Source organism: Platalea leucorodia (genome assembly GCF_965183815.1).
Source record: "Platalea leucorodia genome assembly, chromosome: 4".
Lineage (NCBI taxonomy): Eukaryota > Metazoa > Chordata > Aves > Pelecaniformes > Threskiornithidae > Platalea > Platalea leucorodia.
In genome coordinates this window covers 119,587,099-119,593,197 of record NC_138826.1, presented here as the reverse complement: position 1 = coordinate 119,593,197, position 6,099 = coordinate 119,587,099, and positions in this window count along the sequence as shown.

Below are 6,099 nucleotides of genomic sequence, written 5' to 3'. Positions count from 1 at the left end.
CCATGGGATATTTAAATACAAGAAAATCTGTGGTTTTCCTATGAAAGGGCTATTCCTCGCCACCAAAGAGGTCAAGGAAATCTGCTTGTTTCAAAACACCTCCTCTGCTCTGCTCTCGTGAGACCCCATCTGGAGTACTGTGTTCAGCTCTGGGGCCTCCAACACAAGAAAGACATGGACTTGCTTGAGAGGGTCCAGAGGAGGACCATGATCGGGAGGGCTAGAGCACCTCTGCTATGAGGACAGGCTGAGAGAGTTGGGGTTGCTCAGCCTAGAGAAGAGAAGGCTCCAGGGAGACCTCGTAGCAGCCTTCCAGTACTTAAAGGGGGCCTACAGGAAAGATGGGGAGAGACTCTTTATCAGGGAGTGTAGTGATAGGATGAGGGGTAATGGTTTTAAACTGAAAGAGGGTAGATTTAGATTAGCTATTAGGAAGAAATTCTTTACTGTGAGGGTGGTGAGACACTGGCACAGGTTGCCCAGAGAAGTTGTGGATGCCCCCTCCCTGGAAGTGTTCAAGGCCAGGCTGGATGGGGCTTTGAGCAACCTGACCTAGTGGAAGGTGTCCTTGCCCACAGCAGGGGGTTGGAACCAGATGATCTTTAAGGTCCCTTCCACCCCAAACCGTTCTATGATTCTATATGCCTGCCTACCTTGTATAGAGACTTCCTGTCCTGAAGATCTGTAGAAGCCTGGACACCTCCAATAAGAGCACAATCCCTTTACAGAAGGGTAAGGTTGGCCCACAACACCAGCCCAAGGGCAACAGCATGTGCTGGTGATGCTCAAGAAGGAAGGCTTCACCCAAAATGAGGTCTTGCTGAGTCCTTGCCTAAGGACAATGTCTTCTTAAGGTGGTTCCTCTTTCCTGCCTTTGCCACAAACCAGCGTCAGCCCTGCCAGTGTGACCTTGCCTTGGCCCCTTGTTGCAGCTCTCTCAGCCCGTTGGTCTCTGAAGCTGCTTCACTCCTAATTCAGCTCCTTCCTGGTCCCCTGCCTCACCTTCCTGCCTCTGATCGAGTCCTGTTTCAGCTTTCTGAGTTAACCCTGAGCATGTCTAGTGTCTTGACCCAGCCTAAAGCAATACCAGATTTTGTTCTCCATTCCCCTGGCCACGTCCTACCACGGCTGAAGAAATCCCTGCAAGGTCACAGCGGTGCCTCTGCAGTCAGGCAGAGCCATTTATTTTGAAATGAATGAAATTGTATCTGAGGTTCCTAATCTTTTTTTTCGTTAGAGAGGCATCTTTCTGCCACTTTAACTTTCTACTCAATCTTCATTTTGTGGAGTATTCATTTTGCAGTCTTTCTATGTTGGGATATTAAATTCCTATTTACAGTCTATAGGAAGAGACTCTTAAATGCTCCTTAAGTAGATGATTCAAAGTAAGAGCCATTTCATTCGGTCTGACCCAAATCTGGTGTTTATAACTGCGTACACTCTGAGTATGTCAGGGTTTTCTTCTGTGCTTATAACAACTCATCAAATTTGTGGGGAATTCTTTTTTTTATTGTTCTCAGAGAATGAAATATTGTTTTTTCATGTTCAGTCGCCATGGGAAGGAGTTGAGAAGCAATTTTGGAGCTGACAACTTTTTGCGAGGCTGATCTGGAATACTAATTCAAAACTCTTAAAGTCACATTAAACATCTGATCAAAGTGTTTTGGGTTCCATTATCGTGGATTTCTTAAATAGAAGCAGATGGTATTTTACTGTGTGAAAGCATTGAGATTTCTTTCCTTTCAGTTTTATCTAGGGGGAATACTATTCAGATGAATTCTTATCTAATTCCTAAAAAAAACTGCAAAAGAAATAAAAAACTAGCTTAATTCACAGAACTCTTCCTAATGAGATAACTTATCCATCCCTATACCACTCTGTAGTGCACCTTCCAAAAGAGAACTTGGAAGCCCCTGATTCCCCGTGATTAAAACACTAGCACCTAGACAGGTTTCATGTGATTTATATTGTTTGGTTCATCAATATTCCCCTTACAATAAAATTTGAGCAGGCAATCATGACTGTCCTTAAGCATCACTAGAGATAGGGCGTAGCTAGGAAGCAAATCCCAGTTAGCAGGGTCACAATGAAGTCTTTCTCTTGTAATTTTAATAATAACCTGAAATTATGTATAAGCTGAAGTGGCTGAATTCAAATGATGAATAAGATGAATTATGTGTAATTGAATTGTGAGGGGATCGAGTGCACCCTCAGTAAGTTTGCAGACAGCACCAAGCTGGGTGGAAGTGTCGATCTGCTGGAGGGCAGGAAGGCCCTACAGAGGGACCTGGCCAGGCTGGATCGTTGGGCTGGGGCCAACTGGATGAGGTTCAACAAGGCTCAGTGCCGGGTCCTGCACTTGGGTCACAACAACCCCATGCAACGCTACAGGCTTGGGGAGGAGTGGCTGGAGAGCTGCCTGGTGGAAAAGGACCTGAGGGTGTTGGTTGACAGCCACCTGAACATGAGCCAGCAGTGTGCCCAGGTGGCCAAGAGGGCCAATGGCATCCTGGCTTGTATCAGGAATAGTGTGGCCAGCAGGACCAGGGAGGTGACAGTGCCCCTGTACTCGGCACTGGTGAGGCCGCACCTCGAGTGCTGTGTTCAGTGTTGGGCCCCTCACTACAAGAAGGACATCGAGGTGCTGGAGCGTGGCCAGAGGAGGGCAACAAAGCTGGTGAAGGGTCTGGAGCACAAGTCTGGTGAGGAGCGGCTGAGGGAGCTGGGGTTGTTTAGCCTGGAGAAGAGGAGGCTGAGGGGAGACCTTATTGCTCTCTACAGCTACCTGAAAGGAGGCTGTAGCCAGGTGGGGGTCGGTCTCTTCTCCCTAGTAACAAGTGATAGGACGAGAGGAAACGGCCTCAAGCTGCGCCAGGGGAAATTTAGGTTGGATATTAGGAAAAACTTCTTGACGGAAAGGGTAGCCAGGCACTGGAACAGGCTGCCCAGGGAAGTGGTTGAGTCTCCATCCCTGGAGGTATTTAAAAGACAGGTAGACGTGGTGCTTGAGGACATGGTTTAGTGGTGGACTTGGCAGTGATAGCTTAACAGTTGGACTTGATGATCTTAAGGGTCTTTTCCAACCTAAACAATTCTATGATTGTCCCATGAAAATGATGGCAGGGCTCCACCAAAAACTAAAGGTCTGCCCATGTAATCAGCTGGCTGTGAAGGGGCCTCAGATCAATGTTTCTGTATTTTTCTCCTGAAAAACACTCTGTTTTATCAAACAAACGCAGGAGGAACATTGCTCCTTCCCCATCAGCTTTGCTTCTGCTTTATTTATTCTTTGCCCCAGAATTACAACTTAATAACTTTGTAAGTCTATGGGTTTGCCTCCACTTTCTTTTAGGAAGAAATGTTGTTATTATGCTCCAGGGTTACAATGAAGACCGAGAGAGCAGTTTGTGCTATTTTCTGTCCGAAGCTGCTCTCCGAGGCAATCCAGGGCAGTTCTGCATTACAGCAGATCTGAGAGGTGATTCTCCTAATGACGTGATTAAAGGCAGAACTTCTTTGGGTGACAAAAGTGGATTCTCAGGGGACGATTTGATGAATTAGGCAGGCAGGACTTGTTCTATAAGCCAGGATTTATCCTGTCTGGTCTAAATCAAAATGAACACTGAATATATATATTTTTCTTTGCTGTATGGAATAATGAGAACTTCAGGAGTGTCAGACTATTACCATGACTAATGTAAAGTGAATCCTGTCTCTCTCAGCGCTCTCCATTTCTATGAATTTTGCATAGAGGTTAAGAAAGATAATGATCTTCATAAAAGCAGCTCCCAGAATCACTGCACGAGGCCAGGAGTTTCAGTGCCTGGAATGTGGATGAGGTATCCACTGCCCTGGAGATTGCTTCCAGACCTGCCTTTCTAAGATTAGCAAGGGCTCTGCTTTTGGTTATCCTGCATAAGGGTATCACGTCAATGGGGCATGTTAGTTTAATATAAATTGTACACGATAGCTTTGCATTTCTGCTCAAGAAAATGGACCCTTTTTCCTGGCCAAAAATCAAAGCATTGTTAAAACTTGTAAAGCACTTAAAATTCAGTTTTATTGTGGGGAAACTTGCAGGTTTTTACGGTTTTGGAGAATGAGGGATTCCACCCAGAGCTGGACCCAGGGCAGTTCAGCTTCTCCAACATTACCCTGCTGTGGCTTGTGGACCCTGGCTTGGAGAAATAACCTCATCTTTGGACACAATCTTGGTGAAAGTAACAATCTTGATATGGGCTCAATCATTTGAATACTTTGTAGGAGCTCTGTAGGGTCACATTTAATCCTTATTGTGACAAATGGAAGTATTCTTAGCAATGTCAGTGATTTTTAATTATCATCTTCTGAAACTAGCACTACTTTGGGATGCCCCTGAGCAAGTGTATGCCTACAGCACAGACACCTGCATTTCAACAAGCTGCCTAGACCATTCTAGCCAGTGGAGAGAAACAGGTATCTATTGGATGTCATTCATCCTATTTCAGTGCAGATGTCTGAAATAAGCCATGTGAATCCAAATGTGCAGCAGATGGCTCTGAAATGTTTGATATTCTGGCTGCTCCACCTTAAAAATCAGAAAGAGCTTTAGTCTATTTTTAGCAAATCAGTGTAATGGGACAAAATCCTTCGATAACTCAATGCATAACAATCATCCCACAATCTTTTTCGATCAAAGCTGCGGTTTGTACAAAACATTCATATTCTTAGCTCACTTACTAAATATGTGTTGTAAACTCAATGCTACAATTGCATGGAGACCCCGCAATCTCTCCCCTCACAGCTTTGTTGAATACTACAGCAGCTTTGGTTAACACTTGCTGGTGGGAGTCCCTTCTCCATAAACTCAGTTGCCAGCTTTGCAGCAGCTCCACGGTTTCCAGCTTTGGGGACTCCTGACACCGCTTCAGGATCCTTGGCACGGCAAGCTGACTTTGTTTTAATATTGCTCTTCCCTGGGTGATGCTCTGCCAAGAATTTTACAAATCTCTGAAACAAGGAATATTTAAGGTAAGAGTAAAATGAGCATCACTTACTAAAATGCAAAATAAGACATCAGTTATTAGATTTAGAGTGACATATCAAAAGACAAATAATAACATGCCCTATAGTTACCTTTGCACTGGCAGTGGGATGTCTGAAAATTAGGTGGTGAACGTATTACAGATGGAGAAGGTCCTGGTGAGCTGGCCCGATCCCAGCTCACCATCCATTAGCACAAAAACCCAAGGGTGTTGGGTGGCAAAAAGTGGAATCGGACTTCACAGCAGCTGTGCTACTTCTAAAACCTTCAGGATTTGGGGGATTTTTGACCCCATTGTGCTTCCACTGCCTCCAGATGCCTTGATTTTGGTTGATACTTCATTTGTGAAATCCCATTCACCTGTGCTTACTGGAGACACAGAAAGGGGTACCAACAGAGAGCAGCCTTTTGTGAAGCTGGATTTTTGTGTAGGCACTCACGTGGAGAGGACAACTGCAAGTGGAGCAGGATGAAGCACCCAATTCATCTTACACAAGAGCCAACAAAATGCCTGTATTTTGCCTCACTATCAGGGACACAAGCATGTGGTTGGTTCTCCTGGTTTTCTTCCAAATGAGGGTTGAATGTTTTCCTGTGATTTCCTGGGGAGAGGAAAAGGAAAGTACTTGGCAGTAGAAGCCAGCTACATTGACCAGATAGGGAAGTGTTGTATTTGCAAAGAAATTATAATTTACTCATTTGATATTTTTGACATAGGACTTCTTTGCGGTTTGTCTTCACGAGTTTTTGTCTTCTGTGTTTGTATTGTGCTCAGCAAATTAAAGACCTATTGTCATCAGCCTCAGGCATTAATGGATTACCTGTACGACAGCAGCCTGCACATTCAGCCAGCCAGCTCATTGACTGTGCCCGTGCGTGCGGGGGTGACGTCTGTCTCTGTTCAGCTGCTTGTGACACAGTGGGAAGAGGGCTGAGTCACCTCTGTTATCCCTGCTGCTTAAAGCATCTTTGCCTGCCAGGTCATCTGGAGCATTTGGCGGTCAGCTGGGTTACCTCTGTTCGGCCACTTCAGTCTTCTAGAAATATGTATATATTACATATATATACTTTAATTA